This window comes from Cavia porcellus, unplaced genomic scaffold, assembly GCF_034190915.1.
Source record: "Cavia porcellus strain 051 isolate PalLab524CR breed Dunkin Hartley unplaced genomic scaffold, mCavPor4.1 scaffold_7, whole genome shotgun sequence".
NCBI lineage: Eukaryota > Metazoa > Chordata > Mammalia > Rodentia > Caviidae > Cavia > Cavia porcellus.
The window spans coordinates 67193647-67220393 of NW_026947490.1; positions in this window are offsets into that span (position 1 = coordinate 67193647).

The window sequence follows — 26747 nt, forward strand, 5'->3', positions numbered from 1 at the left end:
CTCCTTTCTTCATAAATTAATAAAATCCAGGGTTGGCCCTGGGCTGAGGCCTCTATTCCAGTTAACCATCACCGCGGCTGGACTTAGGACAGCTTGGCTCCCCACACTATAAACATGTCTTTATTCTTGCCAGGAGTTGCACTGAAAGTGGTAGATTGGAATTGCTAGAATTCCAATCACATTTCCACGGGATTACAAACATAAGCTTCCCAGACTGCAAAGAGGTCAGGAAAGGGTCCGCTATACAGCACCATCTCCCTAATCCCTGCACCATGCACCCTAGATCCAACCTGCTCTGAAAAGCCTGTGACTGCATGAGGCTTTGAGGGGCTGTCTAGATACAAACCATAGTGCTAGTCCACGCTCGCTACTTTCCAGTGTGATTTACAAGGTTTTCTTCTCTGAATAGTAAGAAAAGCGTTATTTCTATCACTGAATGGGCTACACATAATCTACCATAATCCTTTGGGGGACTCTGCCCTTGCTGCAGGGGATGCACAGACATGCGCCAGTCCCTTCTGAGTGCTTCATGAGGACACTGGGATGCTCCTCAGAGTCTCATGGAGGCAGCTACCTCCCTTTGACTGTGCCCTGCAGCTTAAGCTGCATGAACTCCTGCTCCCTCTGCCATATCTGGAGCCTCCAGGCTGTTCTGGAGCCCTCGCCCAGTGTGGCAGCCTGAACCGCTCATGGGGCAGCGAGCTGGGGCCCCCATAGGGTTGCCTTTTATTTTCTGCATCTAAGGAATGATTGCTCTCCTTTGCTTCATGTTCAATGTCTCGAAAACTGTTAACTGGTTTTTGTTGTTCTTTTTTCACACTAAAGAATGAATCTAATCATTTTCTCTGTCTTTGTCAGAAGCAAAAACCTCCTTAGCATTTCACTGTACTTTTTAAAAAGCTTTTGGATTTTTGGTAATTTCTATGTCCCTATTGAAATTCTCAACCTTTTCCCTGTGTTGTTTATTCTATCTCCCCGGTGAGGATGTGTATCACCGGTGCCTGCCCGTGCTGTCTTCCGGTGTGCTTCCCTCTTTCTTAGGGGGTAACAGCTATAGTTTAGATCTAAAATGCCCCTCAAACACCCATTCGTTAAAGGCTGTGCACAGCTTGGTGCTCTTGGGAGGCAATGGAATCTTTAAAGACACTTGAGGGGAGAATCAGGGGGACTCGTGGGAGGTCCACCCATTGCTGGGGGGATGCTCTCGAAGTACACAGTGGCCCCCACCCCCTCCTGTTCATCTTGCTCCTTCTTTTCCACCTGACCCTGCCGTGAAGAGTCTTCCTCTGCCACAGGCACCCACTGTGTAACACTGACTCCCCTGGGGCCAAAGCAGCAAGAACAGCTGATGATAGGCTGAAACCTCCAGGGCTGTAGCAAGATACATCTTTTCTCTTCCTGAACTTCTCACCTACGGTATCTTTCTACAGGAGCAGAAAGCTGACTGGCATGATAGCATTTCCTTCCATCTTTGAATGCCTCTTTTATTTTACTGTATAACAGATGTTTAATAAAACAGGAAGGAGATAAAACTGCCAGGAAATGTCATCCCCCTCCTTCAGTCAGGCCTCAAAATTGGAAGGTGGACTCCAACTACGTGTTCAAATGTCTTGAGAGAATTTAATCGTTTTCCCTTCAGCAGATTTTAGAATCTGAATGTTTGAGAGTCCAGAGATTCCTTCATGCTTTATTCAGAGCCATTGCTTTCCATACTCTAGATGTGACTCTTTTAGAGCCTGACTGTTGGAATCTTTGGAGAGCTCCCCTTGCTGTCTGGACCTGCCACTGAAGTTCTGTGCTCCTGATCTCTGCAGGGCTGATGTGCCTGCCTCTTTCCTGAGCTCTGGTCATTGAAGTCCATGGTACCCCCGATGGTTTTCCTGGCTCTCTTGCTCTGGTCTCCATCTTCACATATCAGTTATGTTGTACTTAAGAGAGACTCTTATACTTCATAAGAGATTTACAGACCCTTTGGGCCCAGCTCTGTGCATACGGCTCCTGAACTTGGTCAAAATCTGTATTGCAAATCTGATGGATGGTGAGGGCTCATTGACATTCTAAATTTTCACTTGATCCCACCAATGCCATTACTTTTGACTTTCCATATTATAGACAGAAGTAAAGGAACCCTAAAGCTTTCTCTTTTTCCCTGTTATATACAAAAGGAAAAGGGCTTTTCTTCTTGTAGATAAAATTACATCTCGCATTGACTTTGTCTCACTGCCATGAGGGTCAGGAGGGCTGGATGGAGAATTGGGGATTTCCAGATTCGTACCTAACTTAGAAGCCACCCTGGCCAGTTGTCAGACAGATGCTTCTAAACTGGGGCTGGTGCCATCAGGCTGGTTTTGTGCTGTGTGTTTTACTCTGTGTGACCCTCACTGGTGTTGGACTGCAGTTAACCTGGCCATTTCCACTGTACAGTGAGACCATTCTTTTCTTCTCTAAATCTTGAACATTAAACCAAAGCAGCAGCGGAAAACCATGTGTAGAGTCCGCATTACCTGGTCTGGCTCACATTTTGGACTGAAACTCGGACAGTGAAATTAGTGTTTCATAATGGATCATTCCATGTGAGTCCAGGACCCCTGGTATTATTTGAACTCTAAATTGCTTAACTTGGTTAAGCACTAGGTTGCTCAACTAAGTTGTGTTCTTTTTCTTTTTTGTTTTGGAATATTTATACCCAGCAGTTTTTGTTTTGTTCTTTACTTGGTGGTCAGTTGTGACAACAGATCTTTAGAGATCGCCTAGCTTGAGGCAACAAAAAAACACTCTTTAATAATAACTTTGGAGGGTCTGGGGATTTAGCTCTGCGGCATAAGCACCTGCCTTGCCAGCGCCCAGTCATAAGTTCGATCCCTGGTACCAATAAAAAAAAAAGGACCAATAATAACTTTGGAAATCCTTAAAAGCAGGACCTATTAATACCAAATAATCCATCATTTTATCAGCCAAATGCAAATGCACTGTGGTTAATGAAGCTACACAAAACTATGGTAGCTGCTTCCTCAAAGGCACAGTGAGTCCCAACAGGAAACGTGATTTCCCTATTTATAAGGCACGCACAAGCATGTTCAGGACTGCAGCACAGTTTAATATGTGATAAGCACCTCTAATATATCACTGCAAAGCAAGGGGATGTCCCAGATCTTAACAGACCTGTGGACTATGCTGAGCTCTTTCTCAAACAACTGAAAAAATAATATTTACTGAGAACGGTAACTCCCAGGCAGCAGTAATGAAGCTGCTATCATGCATTACACACCTGTTTCATGTCATCTGGGCTCTACACTAGGTCTTTATTTATATTATCTCATTTAAATTTCCTACCATCTCTCATCAGCAGGTTCCAGGTTGTTATCTCAATGTCACCAGCAAGGAAGCAGGAGGAACCCTCAGCTCACAATGCTAACAGACATGGGTAGGAAGCTAGGTCCGTGAAAACCCAGAGCTTCTGCTTTCCCCAAGGCCAAGCTGCCTCCTGCCCTGCAGTCAGGTTTTTCTAGTCCTTCCTCCTCCTTTTTACATCCACTCCTCAACTGAGCAAGATCTTCCCTACATCAGTCAGTTTTCCATTGCTGTAGTAAAACACTGCAGCCAGGCTACTTTAAAAAGCAAAAAGGCTTATTTTACTTACAACGAAGGCTGTCAAAAGAGCACAAATAGTGGTGTGTGTTCTGGCAAGGCCTCCCTTGCTGCCTTGCACCATGGTGGGCAGATATGACCCCATGTCTACGTGATTTCTCCCCTTCTTTTACGAAGGCATTGTTAGGGACTCTACCCTAATGCCCTGGTCTAATTGGTCCCTAAAGACCCCATCTCTAGTGCCGTATTAACTTTCCATCTCCTTAATACCATTGACATAAGGGATTGGGGATCACACCCTGTGATTTGGGGCCCCAGCCTTATTCATGTTGCTCACCCGCTGGCCCATGGAATCCGGGAGTTCCTGGCTAAGGTAGACCACTGGCACCTGAATGAGCATCTTCTCCCTCTTCATTACCTCAGGCTGTCCTTTCTCTCAAACCTGCCCTCAGCATACGAATTCACACAAATGCAGGTCATCTGGGGAAAGTGAGGAGGGACCAGATCTGTGCTGTGACAGAGAAGCAGAGTCCCTACCCAGCTGGCCAAAGGCCCCGGGTCAGGAGCGGAAATCAGGATGTTGATCCCTCGTGGGGTGAGACCAAGGACTGAGCAGGACAAATGGGCACTTCTGGGGTGGTGAAGAAGTTCTCAGTCATCTTTGGAGTACAGATGCAGACATTTCTCAAAACGAACTCTATGCTTAAGAGAAATCTATTTTGTATATAAAATTATACCTAAGAAAAATTTGAAAATAGAACTACATTTTGGAAAGACTGTTCAGAGGCGTCCAGACAGCTATGTTTTAAGTGCTATGGCTTTTGTCTTTGTTAGTGTCACTCCGCCCAAGCCTACTTGCTCCAGGTGGCATCGTGGGCTGGCTCCAACCCCAAAGTCTTGACCAGCTTTGAGAGCTGAGATTCAAGGGCAAGCAGAGAGGACCATTGCAGGGGGCACCTGTGTTCCTATAGGCGGGGGAGGCACCCAGTGGGCCAAGCATTTGTATGTCTCCTGGTCCCCATTACCATTCCAGAGAAGACAAGCCAGCCTTACCTGTGCCCTTGAGAAACTGGACATCCCGAGGGCAGGGTCTGTGGCCAGCAGATTCCCAGACATCTAGACTATCCTGAGAAGGCAGCACTCCAGCTTACGGTGCTGTCCCTACCCCCGAATGCTGGGTCCCCAAGGTCAGAAGCCCCTTGGAAGGAGCAGGGACAGAACTGGCAGTGCCCTGGGTGCCACATAAAAGCTGAGCGTCCTGAGCCACAAGGGCCACCCTTGCCACATGGAGCAATGATTCCCAGGAACTCCCTGTCCTCATGCTGCCCTCCCCAGCCTTCCCTTGGGGCTCAACTTTGATCTCAGCCCATTAGAAACCTGTTTATACCCCAATGGCTAGAATACAGACAAAAGTAATTAAGGATGAAAATTTAGTGGCCTAGCCCAGCTCCCCTGCAGAACCGGATGGGCAGTCATGGTGAATCAATGTGTTCCAGCCATAGGAGATGGCCTGAGGCTGTCTGGGATGCAGCTTTGTTGTGCCCAAGGTCCTTTCCGTGCAGTACAATAACACAGTGAAGATGCCATGAACACGGCTGCAAAGCCCTCTACCTGTCTCCACTCTCGCCTGTGAGCAGCCAGGCCAAGGAATTCAGAAAGCTCTTGCTCTGATCTCAGATGCCCAGGGATCTTCTGCCTCCTCTGATTTCTGGGACAAACTCTTGATATCAGACATGGACACTTGAGTGACAATTTCTTTCTAAAAAATATTTCTCTCTCTTTCTGTATGTGTGCTTGAATTTCCTAAAGTGACTGTAATTACTATGTGTCCTAAACATATACCAATCAAAATGTGTTGTCTCTAAAAAACAAAAATGAGCTTTTCTGAGAGTCTAATAAGTTGACAGGCACCCCAGCTCTGGTAATACAGAAATAAGTTAAAATAGCTCTCTGTATGGGTGTGGGGGAAAAGATGGTTTTCAGCGAGGCACTTTGCACTATCTGTAAAGTTGATGTTCTAGAAAGGGCAAAGCACAGATTTTCCCTGCACTGGTTCTGTCTGCAGCCATGCTGCTCAACTCATGTGCTCCAACCCTGCTCTGATTCCTTTTTATACAATAACCTGGTTTTGGTTTTTTTGTGTGTTTGTGTGATTACAACAAATATTCTCTTAGGTCTTTGTGAGATTTTTATGTTTAAACAGGAAAAATCACGGAAAGCAAGGGGCTTCTGTCTGTTCATAATAACCAAGTCCAGCACCATCACCACTCTGAGCCGCCTTCCACTTCCTCAGCAGAAGCGAAGCTGAGCAGACACATGACTATGCAGACACACAGACTGAGCCTGGTCAGACACACAGACTGAGCCAGGGTGGACACAGTTATGTGTCTTTCATGGCTGTGGTGCCCTCCATCTGCACCTGAGCATCTGAGTGTCTAGGTGCTCAGGCCAGGTGCTCATTCGCCCTCTCTGAAGTGCTTCTGAGCACTGCATGGGCTGGGGGTGGAAGCTGTCTATGCACTCACTGATAAAGGACTCTGTGCTCAATTTTCTAAAAGCGCCTTACAGGATCCCCAATTTCCTGCCTCTTCCTAAACTCTTCCTGGAGTTTGGAAGGGGAGGGTCTGGGATATTTCACAGATTGAAGCTTTGGCGGACCTGGGCAAGTGGCCAACCCATCATTACTCACTGCAGACTTAAGAACTGTATATCAGTGTCTATATGGCTGCCATCTCTGCAGCCCACTTGCTATGACCCTGACCTTGACCCTTCTCCTGGGAATCTTGTGAGTCTGGCTGAGCCCAGTGCCTATGCCCACTTTGCTTTCCGTGAGGAGCTGGCACCATCTCGGGGTCACCCAGCTCAGTCTGTTTGCCCAGCACCAGCCCAGCCTTAGCCATCGCCTTTAACTGGAACCCTCAGCCTTCTTACATACTGCGGGTGGATCCTTCAGCGAGCTAGGGCAGCAGCATCAACCAGGAGGGAGAAACAGAGCTGGGCGTCTCAGTGGCTTTGAGCTGATGACACCCCACACATGGAACTTGGAACATCTGCTTTTAAGGAGACAGGGGGACGGTGAGCATTTGCTGTCAGCTTTAGTTTTTATTCCGTGTTCGTCAGGATTGGGGTGGGCTGCTGATGCGTCCAGGGTGTTAAGATGACACCTTCTGTCTGGGTCCTTTGGGAAGGGGCATGCTGGGCTTCCAAAGCAGTGACTCCCTGCGTGCCCAACCTCAGAGAGTGCTGGCTCCCACCGCTGCCTGGGCCAGGGTGTCTGCTATGGCCCAGTCCCTGCGAGCCCCACAAGCTTCTTCCCAGGGAGCTGAGAGAGGCTGACCTGTGCGCTCAGCCTGTCCCAGGCTACGGCTGGACACCACACTGCAGCTGCAGATAACTGCAGATGACCCAGGTGTCCACGCTGGGAGCTCTGACAGCAGACGGTTGCTGGACCCTTGCACATAGTTCAAATGTGGTGTCCAGCCCACCATGGTTTAGCAGATTCCTGATTTTGTTCTTGTTTCATTGTCCAAATGAATAATTATGTCTTGGGTGCTACAGTGTAACTGCCAGCTCTCAGAGTTCTGGGCACAAGGGACCGGGCACAGAGAAACCGCCCAGGGACAGGATGTCCCCATCCACAAGGTGCTTGGGTTGCATCACAGGGACGCTGCAGGGTTGGAGCAGCCAAGTAGCTATAAGGGGCAGTGCCAGTCTGGGGCAGGGGAGCTAGAAATTAACTAGTCACAAATGGTGGCGGTGAAAAAGATAAGACGGCTCTGACACTGGCACCTTCCCCAGTCTTGGTGAGTCATGCTTTGAGTTCGAGTTTATGCATTTGTTTGTTTGCCACACTAAGGATTGACTTCAGGGCCTTCACACTGAGACAGATGGTAGATAGATAGATAGATAGATAGATAGATAGATAGATAGATAGATAGATAGATTCATACATACGTATACACATACATACATACATACATAGATTTTTTTTCTCTGAGACAGTGTCTCCTTAAAGTTGCTAAATTTTCCACACTGGGCTCAAAATTGCTACCTTCCTCCCTCAGCCTCCCCAAGCATTGAGGACGTAAGTGTGTGCCATCCCACCCTGTCCCGGAGCTACATTAACAGATATTTTCAGCACTATGATGAGGAGCACTGGAATTGGATTGCTTATAGAGCTTGCTTATAGAGCCCCAGGGATGCAGAAATCCAAAGAGGATGAATGAGACTCTACCACCCTTATTTCAACATCCCTCCCTGAACTGTCTTATTGTGCCTGAGGAGGGTTTACTTTGAGTAAATGCTTTTACTGTTTAGGGATCAGCACTGTAGAGCAACTCAAATCTTCTGAAATAGGCAATCTTGACGGTCATTCTGTAACTAATTCTAAGATCTTTGCTTCCCAAAGCTGCCATACTCAAGAACGTGACCTCCCCCATGGCCTGCATGTCACCAAGGGACAGGGGACATGTGCTATGGGTATGTGGGGGCAGGCGTTATGTGCATGTGCTGGAAACTTTAAACCTGGCAGATTGGAGGTTGGGTATGACACAGCAAAGGGTGGAATGCTGCCAAGGAAGGGGGAGACTTTAATTATGCTATGATGGTGCACAACTTTAGTTCAAGAAGGAGAAATAAAGGCTTCTGGAAGGATAACCATAACCCTTCCTGATTTTTTTTGTTTTTGTTTTTGTATTTTTGTTGTTATTGTTGTTGGTGGTTTGGTACCAGTGATCCTATAAACCCTTCTATGGATTCCACTTTCCAGAATCCCTATCCTGCAGCCTCCCAACCTTGCCACAGTAGCAGTCAAAATATTCCAGTAGATTTGGACACTTAGCAAGAGCTATGTTGTCTCAGCACTGTGGTTGAAGATTTTTCTCCTGACTTGTCTGATGATTCCAGAAAAGTTCTTATTCATTTTCTTCATTAACAGTCTCTGTCTCCAGCCCAATGCCCTCATATTGCCTCACTCACCCAGGCAAATCAGTAGTTAATCCAGTGCTCTCGATTCTACAGCTTTACTTCCTCAGGAACAATTTGACACTAAGTAGTATTTATGATTCAACCGCCCATTTTATTCACATCCAAAATCAATTTTATTAAAAGATGCATCAGTTTCAGGAAGTTCTTTGTCATACAGCATCAAGAAATTGATTCACTGGGTGGAAGAAAATGTGAATGAATTCTGTGAAAGTTAGTTGGATGCAGCTACTCCTGGGAACAGCTGTCAAAGATGCTGCAGCACTGATGCTCTGTGTATTCGGTACTGAGCTCCTCAGGGGGAAGCTTAGGCCCATCATGGTTTGTACCTGGTGTCTCCCCAAAGCCTCATGCACTCACAGGGGTGGGTTGCTAGCATTTGCAATTGGTTCACTGCCTGGTGCTGGATTAGGCATGTGGATGCTACACCCACCTTAGGGCTGGCAGCCTGCATACAGTAAGGGATAGAAACAGTCCTTGTGCACCCCTCCTCTACTTTTACTCTTGTGGATTTTGCTGTTTTCTGCCACAAACTTTTGCCTTCCGCTGTAAGCCACCCTGCTTTGGACTCAGCAGATGATGAACTGAAACCTCCACAAACTGTGAGCTAAGTAAAGCTTTTCTTCCTTAATTTTAGGCATCAGGTATTTTTACTTCAGCAATAAGAGAAAACTAGCTGACACAAGGTACACTAGACATGCACATGTTTTCTTTCTAAAAGGCTCAGTCAGAACCAAACTGTGCTCTGGTATAATTTAAGTATTATTTCTATACTATGGCTATTCAGTTATAAATACTTTGTGAGATGTGTTTCTCACTATTGTAATTGGGTTTAGATTCAGGATGTAGAGATAGACCTGTGTGATGCTGAAGTCTGATCTAAGATGATCAGCTATCTATAAAAGGGAAAGGGCTCTAACTCAGTGCACATGGGTTGTGAACCCAGACATCACCTATATCTGCAGAAAACATGGATCAGCATCTCTGGCTGAAAGTGTGGTTTATGTGTGGAGGCAAACAAAACTGCCTCCCTTGTAAGCTGCATCCCTTTAAGTTGAATGATTCTGGGAAAGTTATTTATCTCTCCAGGATTTCACTTTTATCATCTGTAAATAGAGCATGATAATCCTCCCAATTCTTGGGGTTGTTATGGGGGTTCAGGATTGGAGAGCTACAACAGGTGTTTTATAAGTGTTTCTTATTCTCATTATTGACCTTGTTTTCCTTCATTTCCTTTCTTTATAATTTGTATAAAATTACCTCTAAGATTCTTCTCATTGTTAACATTCCATCATCTTCAGGTTGGTGGAGTTCAAACTTCTTCCCGTATCCTATAGTTTAAAACCCAGAGCTGGGCCCAGAAGCCATGCTTCGGTATCCTGTTTCTTCTTGCTGGGATGACCACACTGAAGTCCTCACGGGCATGTGGCAGACGCTCTGGGAGTGCTCTGTGAGACACTGGAGGAGGAGAATTTGTTTTGAATAAATATTTTATCAGTTACAACCACAGGGTGATCTGAGCCCCAGCGCTGAAGTGGTAAGTGAATAAGTCATGGATCAAGGAAGAGTGTGAAGAGCAGATGAAAGCCAGGCACCCAGCGTGAGGTTCTGGCTGGTAGGAGACGCGTATGTGAACCAAAGCGTCGCAGGGAACAGGCCCAGTGTGGTGATTTTTGTGTCTGCAGTTGAAATTGGTTGGAGACTGTGAGTGTCCTGCTGCTCAAAACAGGTTGACTTGGGACCTTGAGTGTCAGTGCCTGTCTGGCCTAGGAGCTGGCTGGGGATTTAGACTCAGCACTTGCCCCAGAACTGCTAGATGAGAATGTGTGATTTAATGAAACTTTTAGGGGGTATGAACATCCCCTCCCCGATATTCCTCAAATACATGTATTGAAACCCTTTGTCCAAAGTGATGGGAGTGGAGCAGGGGCTTTTTGGTGGTGGTAAGGTTCAGATGAAAGCCTAGGGTGGAACCTTTATGAATGGGATTAGTGCCTTTGCAAAAGTCACTAGAGCCCTCTCTGCTCTTCAGCATGGGAGACAAGATTTTGGCAGTCTGCATCTTAGAAGACAGGACTCCAAGATATTTCTTTTCTAATTTTTGAGAAGCACTCTTTTAGTGCAATCAGGCAGAAAAATGTCTGCTTTTTACCACCTATCCACCCAAATAAAGGTGCCGTACGTCTATGTACCAATTCCCCAAATGAATGCAATTATGTGTCACTTGCTTATGAAGTAAGGGCATCTGGGGACTTTGATTCAGAGCAGAGAATTTTCAGTTCAGTACCACTAGAAGGCAGAGGCCTCTTGGAGTCCAGCCCTTTGCCCTGCTCAATGGCAGGGGAGAGCGTGGAAATCACCCCAGCGCCTTGCCTCGTGGCTGGGGTCGACCGAGCACAAGCCGGAGGGGATACTTGTGCATTATCATGATCAAGCTCACTGTCACTGAGACAGGAAAAACGCCAAGTGGAAAAGTGTTCTAGGTGATAGGCAAGCACTCAGCTTGTAAGCTTAAATACAGAAACCTGGCTGTAGCTTCATTCTCCAAACAACCAAATTTTGAAATGTGTCTCGTATTTTTCCTACCCAATGCAATAAACTACTGCCAACATATATTGCAGAATATAGCCCTCACCAAATTGTCTGTGATTTTATTATCTCTTTGCTTAGCAGAGGAGTGGAGATTTCCCAGGAGAAGACGCAGTGGAATTCTGTCACAGGCGCCTGTTTAGGTCTCCCCTTTCTTTGGTGGATTCTGAGGTCCAGCTGTGTGGGAGGTTTGTCTTCCCTGCCTCCTGTGTCCTGCTGTCTTGCTCCTGGCAGTGTCGCCTTATCGCCAGGGAGAAGTGGCTTGCCCCTGTGCCCACCTTGGCAGGCTCCAGAACAAGAACCTGGATGAGGACCTGTTGCCCCAGAACCTCACACCAGGCCTTGCTGTGTGTGGTCACGCATTGTTTGCCCACCTCACCTCAGAATGCATCAAGTTCTTGTTCCATTGCTTGGTCCTGTATGGCCCCACCTGAGCACGATCCTGCAACCTACATGGAGAGATATGAAATAATCATGCCACCAACACTGAACAGTGTCTTACTGTATTGGGCTAAAGCTTAAAGACAGGAGGTCCTTGACCTTGAGATGCTCACACTGAAACAGGAGAACTGTCCAAAGCAGACATCTTCAGAATATTGAAAAGCATCAGTCAAGAAATTTAAAGCCATTCGGATCTCAAGATCCCTTCATCCACTATTTTCCTTCAAAAGTGATACCAGTACTAATAAGAAGCTTGCACTGGGGCTGAGGATATAGTTCAGCACAGTACTTGCTTGGCAAGCACAAGATCTTGAGTTTGATTCCCAGTACCTGCCTGCCCTGCCAAAAATATAAAATAAAAAAGCTTGCATTGCAGAAGTTTCTGAGTTGTATCAGTGTGCACCAAACCAACAGGGTCTCAGCACATATGAACCATTTAAGATCTTGCTCTTCCAAGTATATTGTAGACCCAACATCATCCAGAGACTTGTTAGGAATGCAGAATCCCAGGCCCTGTTTCAGAACTACCTAGTCAGAATTGGCCTCATGTGCTCCTTGGTGGGGCTAGTGAGAGTGATAGTGACTGGGTCATGGTGTGATAGTGCATTGGTCAACTGATGGGCTTAGCACAATGCTGGGTGTTGATGATGGACTTACCAAAGAGGGAAAACCACCATGGGTGTGGATGGCACCAACAAATAGGCTTGCAGCCTGGATGGAGCAGAAAGGGACTGTTTTCTCTGTGAAACCCTTTTGACAAGCTACCCTGCCTTGGAACCAACTATGGACTAAAACTTCTACAAACTACTAGCTAAAATAAATCTTTTGTTCTTTAACTAGTAGGTATCAGATATTTTGTCCCAAAAATGAGGAAGTAAGACATGGTTTAATACTTGAATGGGGACTCTTTCTACTTGAGTGAGCTATGTTAGTGTGGAGCTGATTTTTAAAGATCTGGATATTTTATTTGATGTGTAGCATATATTATGACTATCTTTCTTTCTCATGGACTCTCACTTTATAGCTCAGGTTAGCTTCATTATAGAGCCCAGACTGGCCTTGAATTTTCTGTCCTCTTGTCTCAGCCTCCCAAGTACTGGGATTACAAGTATTCCATCATGCCTACCTGATGGCAGTGTTCAAAGACTTAAAGTATAATATATATTTTCACAAACTACATTGAAAATGGAATTTTCTAGATTTGGCAGGGGATCAGGGTTGTCATGTGAATGCCAGTTTCCTTTGTGCAAGATATGAGAGGTGCCAATCATAGACCATCCCTGCTGCTAGACTAGGCAGAGACAACTGGGGACATTGCTGGGAGAGGGCTTTGCATGTGGGCAGTTAGGTGTTCATTAGAAGGCCAGCACTTTCCAGCCAAGCCAGGTGGACTGCAGGAAAGAACGAAACCATTCTTCTCAGGGAGAGGGCTTGTTTCTTTGGCTGGTTGAGCTGGGATTCATGACCACTTGGAATTCAACATAATTAGGGTCAGACCTCCAAATGAGAATTCCTTTATTCTGTTTGCCCACAGACTGAGGAGGGATTGGGTGGGATGGTGGAAGAGGAATCTTCGCTTTCCTCACCTCTCAGGCTGACTTCTTCCCAGAATGCTCCTGGTGATGTTTTTTATTATTTTCTCCCTATTTGAAGTTTGGAAAGTCCTACACTCCCAGCTCTGCCTTGGCACAGAATTCCAGAGCCAATTCCCCTCTGCTCCATGAGCCATGTTCATAAAGAAAGCAAAGGTGTAGACCCTGTGTTCAAAATAGTCCAGGTCAGTTTCTCCCTCACGATTGCAAGCTGAGAAAGTCACTCACCTTTCCTGGCCTGAGTGTCCCCAGCCTTGGATGGTGCTTACCAGAGTGAAAGGATCCTTTCAAAGGGGCCTGACTGGGTGCTCTGAGTTCATTGTCTCTGCGAGTGATCAGGACAAGACCTAGCACTCGGATGTGATCGCTTTTCTGTGCATGACACTGAATCAGGGAAAAAGGTGTTTCATAGCCCTTAGCCTTTAATGTAACTCACATCTCAATATGGAACTTTAAAAGTTAGGCTGTTTTTCCTTAGAGACAAGTAGCTTCTCCAAACTTCATGAACCATTAGCCCCATCTCTTCTCAGCCCTGATTAATTGATAGAATGTTCAGTGATGGCACCTGGAGGTCATGTCCAGGTTTATTTTCCTAGGAAAGCGGGGAGAGAGCTGGGCACGGGGGGGGGGGTGCTGAAGCAAGCCTGAGCTTGGCTCTGTATTTCTCTCATGCACTGTTCTTTGCATAAAAAACCCTGATACACCTGTACACCAGAAGATGGCGACTTAGAAGAAGAGGTCCTCCTATCTCTTCAAAGTAGCTTTGATTAAATCCTTTTTCCTTTTCACCAAAATAACTGGCCTCCTTTGATTTGCTCATAAGGAAGCAAAAGAACCTGTGTGCTGGTAATGTTAGGAAATGGGGTTTAGGATCTAGGAAGCCCAAACAGAGAATCCCCTCCTTGTTGAGCAGTGCAGACCTGTATGCTCTAAGGGATTAAGAACACAATAGTCCCTCCATGACTAGTGTGTGTGAGGGGGCACTGTCTGGGGAAGGATGGTGGGGTTACTCGAGGTGATTCCTGCTGTTCTGGGATGCCTGTCTCCTCACCACTGCTCTGCACCTTTCTCTGCATCCTGGTAGTCTGGAGCTCAAGTAGTGGTCAAGTTTGTTGAAGTTGGCACCGTGACACAATGTGGCCTGTGGAGTTGATTTCAACCTCAGGGCATTCCTTGGAGTTGCTGCTGTCTTGCTTTCCAAACTGGCATTGAATGGTCAGGAGCAGATTCTTGAATTGGACAGGAATCACGTCAAGGTCATGCAGTTAGAAGAAGTAAATACTTCAGCAGGAGAGAGATTCCTTAGCCACATAAGCCAGTCCCCAGAAGAAGGCCAGGTGTGCGTAAGACAGGGCAGCAGGGTAAAGGACATTTTCAGAGAGAAGGAACCCCAGTACCCAACTTTATCACTGCCTCACAGCGGCCATCAGAAAAGTGACTTGAATCTGCTACTTCTCCAAGGACCAATCAGAAGATTCTCTTTTAAATCCTTCATTTGCATTCAGGTACAACCAATAGAAAGACACTCTTCCTGATCCTTCATTTGCACAGGGCAGGAAGTCAAGGGAGATTTTGGAAACAATAGTTCACACGTGAGTTCATGTTAAGGCCAAGTGAATGTTTGATAAGACAACTGTACCAATGCCTCATTTGCATGAAAAGAAGATTAACTGAAAATTTTGGATACCAAAGACTTCTGTCCTTCATTCCCAGGGCCAATGTGGGCCTTTCACTCTGTAGTATGTGTCTCTTTTCCATCTTCAATAATTGTGCACTATACTGCCTTTTCTGTGTCTGTGTATGTCTCGCCCAATTCTTTGTTTAGGCACCAAGAACATGGAAAGAAGCCCTCCAGGACCATCCTTCTGGTAACATGCAAAGCACTATTTCCCAAGTCTGTGTCATCACCAGTGTATGGAATTTCCTGCTTCTCACATACACTAGACTGATTCTTTAGGTGCCATCAGGAGCCAGGGATGGCTAACCCTTCCTGGACCATTTTTACTTTTTTGGGGTTTGTGGTTTTAGTGACAATATTTGTAAAATATTCACTCAGACCCCAAAGACAATCAAAATCCCACATGTCTCTTTAGAACAGATTCTGATAATGTGATTCTAGATTGCTTTACAATAGGAATAAAGACACAGCAGATATACTTTGATTGTTAGAAAAGAAAATTGAGAACAAGTTTATACTGGTGGCTCATTAAGATATAGCAGATATGAAACACCTATGCTTCTGAGACACGCATGCTGAATAATGATGTATGCATAGGAAACTTTTCAATGGAACAATACAGTGATTTCCATGGTGAGTTGAAATAGACATGGAAATAGGTGATCTAGTGACCTTAGAGAAAGGCAGGGAAGACAAGGGAAAATCTTACAGAATGTGAACAAACACAAGGCAGAAGTTATTAAACTTTTCCCAAGGATGTATGTGTATTGTGTGATTTTCATGACCAAGTTGAGAAAAACAGAAATTCTCTGAATGACAAACTTGTGATTAACCTTATATTAGATGAAAAAAAATTTGGTATCATGATATTGAGTTACTTCATAGAAAGTTTGAAATTGGGGGGTAGGAGCAAAGATGGCAGATAGACAACAACTGGTTACAGAAGCTCCCTGAGACAGTCACCTTAGAATTCAACATAATACAGAGTGGGGAGCCCCAAACAGAGGGAGATGAATTCTCTCATCCCAAGAAGAAATTAAGGCAACTTGCTGAACCATCCGAGGTCCCACCGCGACTGGCTGACGCTGTGACTTGCCAGGGTCCCACTGCGACTTGCTGAGAGGTCCTGCTGGCTGGCCGAGTTCCCGCCATGATTTGCCAAGGCCCCACTGTGACTGGCCAGGGGTCCTGCCTTGACTTGCCGAGGTCTCACTGTGATTTCCTGAGCCATCTGAGGTCCTGCCGCTTCAACTCACTGGAGGAGCAGTTACACTGAGTTCAGGGGTCAGTGAGTCCAATGGAGAGCTGAGTTGGTGGGGAGCCTACATCGACCTGTGGTGAGTGATGAGAGTGGAGCCATTCCATAAATAGAGGGGCCCTGGTGGATGACATTCTGGGATCAGGCAGAACTGGCAAGTACAAGGGGCAGCAGTGACTTCAGTCAATTGTTCCCTTCCCGAACGGGGTTGGTGGAGTGAGCTAGATCTAGGTCACATGTCCTGGCTGAGACCCAATAGGTTATCTGAGTGGTGGTGCACACTAACCACACTGGCCCAGTGGCTGGTCCGGAGGGAGACAGCACAAAGTAATACAATAGTGCAGGCCACAGCAGCTTGACTAATCTGGAGGGGAGGGGCTAGCATACACAGTCCCTGTCTGCAACTGATTAACACATTGCAGTGTGAAGGGTCATCTAGCCAGCACACTTCAGAAGAATTGTAACCAACAAAGAAAGAAGAAGCAAAAAAAAGATGGAAAGAGGAAGCAACAACAAAAAGTCCCCAGGCCCCAACCCTGAGAACATTGACCCAGTACAGGTAAATACAAAGGAAAATGAGAACAGCAAACATGCGATATCAGACACAGTGCAAGTGGACATAAACAGATATATTCGGGACCTCATAGACGAGTTCAAAAGTGAGATATTTAGCCAAATAAAGCAAGATATAAGAAGATTAATAAAAGAGATACTAAGCACCCCTCAATCAGACACAGACAGAAAGAGGGAGGAACTCAAACACAGGAGAGAATCATTTGGTGAAGAATATAAAAAAATATAGAATACAGGAAGCAGATTCAAAGATATCACCATGAAAATAAAAACTTTATGGAAAGATGGCAAATCAGCTTGAAAGAAACTAAGGATAGATTATCCAAACTGGAGGACAATTTTGCAATGTGGAAGTATGAAAGGGAAAACTTTTTAAAAATAACAAGGAAACAAACAGTAACAATACAAAGGGTAGAAGATGACAAAAGGATCTATAATTTGAGAATAAAGAATGTAAATGAAGAAGCTGGGATACAAAGCAACTACAAAGGTTATTCAAGGAATAATTAAGGAAAAGTCCCAAACATAGGAAAAGGAAATTATATTCTGATATAAGAGCATATCCAGCCACCTACAACCAAAATAGAGCTACCCCAAGGCAAATAATAATCAAGATGTAGATGCCGCAAACCCACTTATCCACTTCACTGCACCCGGAAGCCTGGAGGGTCCCGATCAGTCTGGGCTTTGGGCAGAGTGCACTGAGCACTTACCGCAGGCTGCGGGGTCTCTGGAACCTGGCCACGGTGCCTCTGGAACCTGCGATCCTCCCCTGCTTGCTGAGATATCCACAGTCCTCCAGATACATGGGGAGGCAGATGCAGGCACCCCAGATCTGCCCAGCCCTTCCTCTGCACACCGATGGTGAGGTGCAGGAGTCCCAAATAGGCTGGGCTCCAGGGATAGCGTGCGCCCGCCTACTTGTTGGACGCTCTACAGTTCTCCAAGCGCAGCCGGGAGCCGGGATGGGGGAGCTCTTTTTTTTTTTTTTTTTTTTGGTCTTTTTCGTTTTTATCAGTACCAGGGATTGAACTCAGACTGCCTGCTTGCAAGGCAGGTGCTTATGCCACTGAGCTAAATTCCCAGCCCCCTGCTTTCACAATCTTTGCTGATCACTCTTTCCCCTTCACACCTTCAGTCTCTGCCTGTCTAATCGGTTATCCAGAAGGGAGATGCAGGGAATTGGATTTAATCCGTCCTTAGAAAACGCTAACTTATTTCATTTCACAAGATCTACCCAGACCCTTTACTAATCTATCTTGAGTCTTGGACTTAACAGTCTGGGTCAAAGCCAGTGAAATCTGGGGTCCACCTGGCTATGATTTTATTTAGGAAGCACAGTTATTAACACACCGGTTTTCATTGCTTTTCTGTGGGAACTCTGGCAATGTTAATCAGAATAATTTTAAACTTTCTCCTTTTTCCTTTTTTTTATTTAAAGAATTTATTTAAAGAAAATCTAAACAAAACAGAAAATAGGTAGAAATAATACATACACTCAGAGAAAAAAAATGAACGGTAAGAAATCACTAGTTTACATATTGTCATTTTATAAATAGTTGTTCAAGATACAAAAATGGAACATGTAAAGTGAGAATTCAAACAGTGAGACCGCAAACAGTTCTATCAACTGTCCAACCAAAACTTAGTAACATGGTTGTCAGTCCTATACACTTAAACATACATACAGTTATCTATAGCTTCATTTATGTTTAGATTAAACAAACTAAAACAGGTTAAAGTCATTCTGAACAAAGAATAAAACTATTGCTGGATTTCACATCATGACACTCCATGATCAGCACTAGGTACTGTAGTGTCTTTTTTAAAAAAATTTAATTTAAAGAAAGATTAAACAGAACAGATAATGGGAAGAAATAATAAATAACTTCAAAAAAGTAAGAAATCACTAGGTGATGATTACAGATTGTCTTCTTACAAATAGTTATTCAAGATACTAAAGTGGAGAAATGAAAAAGATGAAATCACTACAGACCCAATGGAAATACAGAAGATCATCAACACCTCTTTCAAAAACCTCTACTCTCAAAGGTTTGATAACACAGAAGAAATAGACAGATTCTTAGAAACGTATGAAGTACCAAAGCTGGATCAAGAGGATGTAAAACTTTTGAATAACCCAATCTCTGTTAATGAAATTGAAAATGTAATTAAGTCCTTAACTACAAAGAAGAGCCCAGGCCCAGATAGATTCACTGCAGAATTCTACAAGAAATACAAAGAAGACCTAATCCCAACACTACTCAAACTATTCAATGAAATTGAAGGGAAGCAATCCTTCCTAAGTCATTCCTGGAAGCAAATATTACTCTAGTACCAAAACCTGAGAAAGACCCAACTAAAAAAGAGAACTGTAGACCGATCTCCCTAATGAACACAGAAGCAAAAATCCTCAATAAAATATTGGCAAACAGGGTGCAGCAAATCTTCAAGAAGATTATACACCATGACCAAGTGGGATTCATCCCAGGAATGCAAGGATGGCTCAACATATGTAAATCAATAAATGTAATCCACCATATCAATAAAGCCAAAAGCAAGAATCAATGATCATTTCTATAGATGCAGAAAAAGCCTTTGATAAGGTCCAACATTCATTCATGATAAGAACTTTACAGAAAATTGAAATAGATGGTCTTTACCTCAATATAATAAAGGCCATTTATGACAAACCAACAGCCAGCATCATACTAAATGGCCAAATTGAAAGCCTTTACTTTAAAATCAGGCACAAGACAAGGATGTCCTTTATCACCACTCCTATTTAATATAGTACTGGAAGTACTAGCCAGAGCAATTAGACAAGAGAGAGAAATAAAAGGGGTAAAGATAGGAAAAGAAGAATTTAAATTATCATTGTTTGCAGATGACATGATACTCTACATAGAAGACCCCCTAAACTCCATTGAAAGACTCCTAGATACAAAAAATAAATTCAGTAATGTAGCCGGATACAAAATCAATACTCAGAAATCAATAGCATTCCTATACACGAACAACAAAATCACAGAGGGGGAAATAAGAGAAACTACACTCTTCACATTACCAAGCAATAAAATGAAATATTTAGGAATTACTCTTACGAAAGAAGTGAAAGACCTATACAGGGAAAATTATAATACACTGAAAAAAGAAATTGAAGATGATCTCAAAAAAAGGAAAGACATCCCTTACTCATGGGTAAGAAGAACAAACATTGTGAAAATGGTCATTCTCCCAAAACTATTATACAGATTCAATGCAATCCCAATAAAAATACCATCAACATACCTTATAGATCTAGAAAAATTCTCCTAAAATTCATCTGGAGCCAGAAGAGACCTAGAATAGCAAAGGCAATTCTAAGCAGCAAAGGCAAGGCAGGAGGCATCACAATCCCTGACTTGAAGTTATACTACAAAGCAACAGTAGTAAAATCAACATGGTATTGAAATCAAAACAGAGCCAAATATCAATGGAATACATTAGAAGATACAACCACAACTACAAACACACTCAACCACCTTATCTTTGATAAAGGAGCCAAGCAGTTTCACTGGAAGAACGACAGTCTCTTTAATAAATGGTGCTGGGAAAATAGGCTCTCCATTTGCCAAAAACTAAAGCTAGACCCATATCTATCACCATGTACTAAATTAAAATCTAAATGGTTCAAAGATCTGAATATTAAAACAGAAACACTAAATCTATTGGAAGACAAATTGGTAGAAACCTTGAAGACATAGGAGTAGGTAGAGAATTCATAAACAGGACTCAAACCGCACGGGAAATACTTCCCAGAATCAATAACTGGGACCACTTCTTATTAAAAAGTTTCTGCATGTCAAAAGAAATCTCCAGCATAGTGAAAAGAAAACCCACCAACTGGGAAAAGATTTTAGTGAACTCTCTCTCAGACAAGGGACTCTTGTCTAAAACATATAAAGAATTAAAAAAAAACCCAGACCCCCAAAATTCAAAGATCCAATCCAAAAATGGGCATCTGAGATGAATACGCACTTCTCAGATGAAGAAATACAAATGGCAAATAAATACATGAAAAAATGTTCATCATCATTGGTCATTAGAGAAATGCAAATTAAAACCACACTGAAATACCATCTCACTCCTGAAAGAATGGCCAGGATCAAGAAAACCAACAACAACAAATGCTGGAGAGGCTATAGGGAAAAAGGAACTCTCCTACACTGTTGGTGGGAGTGTAGACTGGTACAGCCTTTGTGGAGGTCAGTCTGGAGATTTCGCAAAAAGCTGGGATTGGAAGTCCCACTTATTCCAGCTATTCCACTTCTAGGCATATTCCCAGAAGAACTGAAAGCATCATACCACAGTGATATATGTGCACCTATGTTTATAGCAGCACAATTTGTAATCGCCAGATCTTGGAAACAACCCAAGTGTCCATCAACTGAGGAATGGATTAAAAAGTTGTGGTATTTCTATACAATGGAGTATTACTCAGCTATAAAGAAAGATCACATGGAGATATTTATCAATAAATGGGCGCAGCTTGAGACCATACTCATAAGTGAAATAAATCAATCTCGCATGTGTGAATACCGAATAGTTTCCCTAATGTAAGTAATGATTCAAATATATAAAAATATGTGGTAATCATGATTCCCCATTACGTGCCTTGAAACCTTATAAAGTTTTCAGTTATTAATTGGAAAGGCTTTATTCTGGGCTTCTTGATATGGAAATATTTGAAGCTATAGTATATGAAGTTTTATTCGAATATTTCAAGGAAAAAGACAGATACTATGGTAACTACTATTAAGTCGGGTTATTTGGTAGTGAAGCACTAGGTTGCTGAAACAGTCATACTTTGACCTGTACTGATATATTGTTATGTCCTCTTTTATCTCAATCTCTCCCTTATTCATTAAAAAAATTATTTAGTTATTTTTATGGTTTTTTTAATTAAGGGGAAAAATTAAAAAAATTAGCAGGATATATAATAGTAACATTTTTTGATTTCCTATTAATTTGTTTTGAAGTCCTGTAATACTCCCACGATCTTGTTTTGACTGATTAGACTCTGTTCCATTCTGTATGATAGTATCAAGTTTGAGGGTATAGGCAACTACTTTGAAGGCAATAAGATTCACTAAGATGCCCATTCTGGTTTGACTATTGTCTCCTTTGGAAGTCCTGTAATGTTTACAATGCTTAAGTTTTATTGGTCTTGTTCTGTACTGTTTTGTTCAACTTTATAACACCTAATGAGTTAGATAATTCTTTTTAAGGAAACAAGAGACATTATGGTAACCATTGTTGATAACCTTGTACTCTGTTCTTACATCATGTACTATGTCTATCCTTGGTTTTGACTGACAGCTTTGTTTTGCCATATTTGACTTTATTCTCTCCCAAAAGAAAAGCAATAAGAACTAAGGAGTAATAAAACCCAAAATGTGTAAATTTTGTTGTAAAAAAGAGAGGGAAATAAAGTGCTCTAAAGGATACAACAGCAAGTGTGTTTAGGGGTGCTAAATAGCTGACCATATTAATGTTTTTTGGTTGGATCATTGAACACAACTGTTTGCAGTCTCACTGTTTGAATGTCCACTTTGTATGCTTTGATACTATGATTTGAGCAACTATCTCTAAGATGATAATGTGTAATCTATTAACTGGTGATTTCTTACTGTTTTTTTTTTTTTTTGTAGTTCTGTATTACTTATACCCAAAACACCGCTTTGTTTTGTTTTGTTTTTTCTCTTTTTCCTTTTAAATTAAAAAAAAAAAAAGATTGTGAAAGCAGAGTTCATGATGTCTCATAAACAAGATCCTGGGGCACAGACCAGACCCTAAGAGGACAAGGCGCTTTCGCAGCTGCAGAACTAGGTGCAAACAGGGTGCTGACTGGTGCTCCCCACGTGCTCCTCCAGTGCCCTGTGCAGCAGGCTCAGTCTTGCTTTGTGAGGGCTCAAAGGACGCATGGATGGGGTTCTGGCATTTGTAGGTCATGTGAAGTTTGGACGGATGGGAAGGACACTGAACGAGAGACGAGGAAGACAGTTATTGGTTATTTCTTCCAGTTTTTAAAATCCAGGCATTCCTTCCATAGTTCTAAAAACATCACAAGATTGTCACTCAAGGAGCAAGAAGGATTTGTGAAGAGCTACCTTGTGGTCCTATCATTTTATGGATGAATCCGCCTGAAAACTGTTCTTTCATTGACCTTTGTTGCTTTGCACTCTCTGGAGACTCTGTGGTTTATAGACTCACTATATAAATTGAATATGACAGCTCTTGCTAGACCTAAGTGAATCAGGGTCAGCCAGAGCTGGGTGTGGGGGCACATTACTGCGTGCCAGCACTCTTGGAGGTTGAAGGAGGAGGACTGCAAATTCAAAGCCACCCTGGGCAACTTACAGACTTAGCAAGACCCGATCTCCGAGTGAGAAAATTAGAAACGCACCAAACATTGAGATGATAATGTAAAGTAAGATGAATCAGACACAGAAAGTCAAATATCATGTAGTTTCCCTTAATGAGAAACCCAAACCGTGGATAATTTAAAGGCAACATAAAAGATTAATTAGTAGATGGGGAGGAAGATTGGGGGATGGAAAGAGAGGAGAAGAGGAGGTAAACAATGACCAAGATGCTGTGAGTGGGTGTATCTACCAATCCCCACAAACATTCACTGATTTTTCAGAAGAGAAGGAACAGGAGCTGGGAGGTAGCTCAGCGTGATGGCCCAAGGTGGAGTTAATTACTATCAGACACCAGCCTGGGATCCTCCTCACTGCAGAAACGCTGGGATCAGCAGACTGTCGAATCCCAGCAGAATCCATGTGAGACTGGAACTTGGTCATGTTACCCTCTATTTCAAACCCTCAGGGGCTTCCAGTGCTGTTGGGACAGAATCAAACCCCGCAAGGCCACCTGCAGAGTTTAACAGGTCCCCTCTCCCCCGCTCTGCAGCATCTTTGTTCCCCTTCTGCACCTCTCTCTCTCTTGCATGTCACACTGCACTCACCTTTGAGTCTGCCTGTGATTTCCTTATGCTTTGGCACTATACCCTGTCTACTGAGATCCTCTATAACTGAGCTCAAAGTAAAAGTTTTCAGGAAAAACTTTCTAGAATTTCCCTCTACTGATTCCCTGCTGTACACGGTCCATATTGCCTGCAACTTTCCTTATGACATGAGTATATATAATTCTAATTTAAAATTCTCCTTAGAAATTAGTATCAGGAAAAACTTGCCTTCTCTTAAATCTCAGTAAAGAGGTTTATGAAAGTTTGGAGCCTAAGATACCAGAAAATACAATATCTAATTTGAAACAAAATCAAGGTAATCATTTAACATAGTTGTATCCTTTTTTGGCTTCATGTTATTTCCCAATTTTTATTCACCAATTTTGCTCTCTTTAAAATTGTAAGCTATTTATGTCTCAAGTCCTATTTAGAAAGTGAGGTTAAACCTATATTTTAAACATGTGAGATACTATAAGTTGACAGCTAAACAAAACAAGGAAAATTTATTAAGCAATAGCTAAGATCTATATTAAAAATTTTATTGGCAGGTTGTAGTCAGGGTTTACAAGGAAATGTATTTAATACAGGTCACATAATTTACAGGATTATTTTACAATATTCACCCAAATAGTCAAATGCAGAAGTGTACAGGAGATCTATCTACACTAGACACACAAAGAATCCATCCGAGGGCCTGGATCTCATAACAATGTCCTACATGAGTCCAGCTGAAGACCTAGAGCCCATGGCAATGTCCTCCACAGGTCCAGCTGGAGGCCTAGAGCCCATGAAAATGTCTCATACATGTCTGTATCAAGGATCTGCACTGGGAAAACTCAAAGTTCAGTGGTGGAAGCTAGAATGTCTGTGCCAGCAGGCAAAGGGATCTGCAGTGGAGCCCAGAAATGATCTTCAAGGTGAAGACCAAAGTTCCCTCAATGAGAACTGCAGCCATCCTCAGCAACGGTGAGGACCCGAGCTCCTCAGATGATGAGAACATTTTCCCCTCTGGCTCTCCTTTTGTGTGGCTGGTACCAATCCTCAGGTGGACCCTCCACACCCAGCACCATGCAGACTCAGCTCATCTGGGTGTTACAAGTTACCCGTTAGTTAATCCACCATAAGGCATTGCCCCATTTGGTCTTTATAATAACACAAGGAGTCCAGTGCCATTGATATTGTTCCCACTGTGAAAACGAGGAAACTGAGGTCTTCTGGCCCACATTCACCTACTTCCATGTGCTGGCGTGAGGATTTGACACACTCGACCTCAGTACCTGATCTCACAACTGCTGCTCCCTATCATCCTGAATGAGAGAGAAAAAAGTTTAGCTTTATTAACACTTACCTTAGCATAGTTGAACCATGTGGAAAGTCTTAATGCTAGTTTGAAGGGAAATAAGTTTGGGGTAACCATATGGACTATATAGCATGGACTTATGCTGTGCACTGGGAGTGCCACTCAGGCTTGGGGACAGAGGAGGGCACAAGGCAGAGGGGCTCTGCAAACACTGCCATGGGAGAAAGACAGACAGGTGTTCAAGCAGAACTGCTGGGAAAGCAGGAGAGGGCACTGTGCAGAGCCTAGGAAAGAGCACTGCAGGCGGATAGCCCAGCAGGGAGTGTGCGGAGCAGGGGAGATGTGAGGAGATGTCCCAGGACGGGGCAGCAGGGGACAGACCACACATAGGTTCTCAGACCATTGCAAGGATGTTGGCTTTTATTTTAAGTTAACAGGGAACTTTGGGAGAAGCATCATCATGCTTGTTTTTATTGGGACAAGATTGTACATCTTTATAAGGTACGGGATGGTGATTTAGCACATGTATACCACTGTCATGCTTAGATTGAGATAATGAAGCTTCTGTCTTCTCGCATATTAATCTGGTTATTTTGAAACACTTCATTGACATTATGACCAGTAATCACCCTATGCTGCTCATAGAAAACCAGAACTGCCTCCTTCCGTGTGGCTGCGCCTTGGTGTCTCCTCCCAGGCCTTTCCCCTGCCTCCCACTCCGCCTTGTCCTTCCCGGTCCCCAGCGATTAGGAGGGCTTCACTCCACTCTCCTCTGGATCAGTGTTTTAATCCCACAATGAGTGAGCAAACGTGGAACTTGCCTTTCTGGGTCTGTCAGCAGACCAATGATGAGGGGACGGTGGTGACAAGGGAAGAGCATTCTGTCCTTGCAGCAGCATGGATGGGACACTCTAACTCGAAAGATCTCTCTGGTTGTTGTATAGGGAGAGGGTGAGAGGGGAAGGGAGGGTCCCTACAGAAGGCTCTCTGGTCCTCTGGAGAAAGGTGGGCACAGTGGGGGTGAAGGGTCAGAGCTGTCTGCATTCAGCACAGCTCTGAAGTGAAAAGAGCAGACTCCAGACTCCCAAGTGGGGAGCTGCTGCTTCATGAGTTGGGCACAGTGGTGGGAGGAATGGAAGCTGCAGGTGGGAGAACCAGGGGTCCAGCTGCAGGCCCTGAGAACAGGGTCAGCGTTATGGAGTCACCTTCAGACTTGAGTCTGGAGTTCAGGATAAACCACTGAGCGGGGATTTTTGTCATGAAGGACAACCTGGATTCTTGATTTGTTGTATAAAGTTGGAAATGTGTCTTGGCAGTAAGGTGTTCTTACCTGAGAAATGTTTTCAGTAGCAACTGGAAGCTTTAGAAGCCGCGAACATGAGAGCGCCTGGAGGAAAAAGACCATTTGCTACTCAGCTATTTCCTGGTCCACAGGACATAGCTTGTACTATGCTGTGTCTGCAGGACACCTTGACCCAAAACAGAATCTATGTTTAAGCCCAATGCATAGCAAATAAAGTCAGCCAAATCACCTATTTTTTTGTTGCTAAGTACATTTAAAATGAATCTCTTGTCCAATTCAGCATATTTTTCCTTACATAGTTTTTTCAAATTTCAAAAACTACATTGTAACGTACATAAAAAATTTTTGATGAAACAGGGAAGTAGAAATACGTGTTAGATTAAGAAAAATCTATACTGCAGTAACATACTATATTCTCTGTTTAAACACC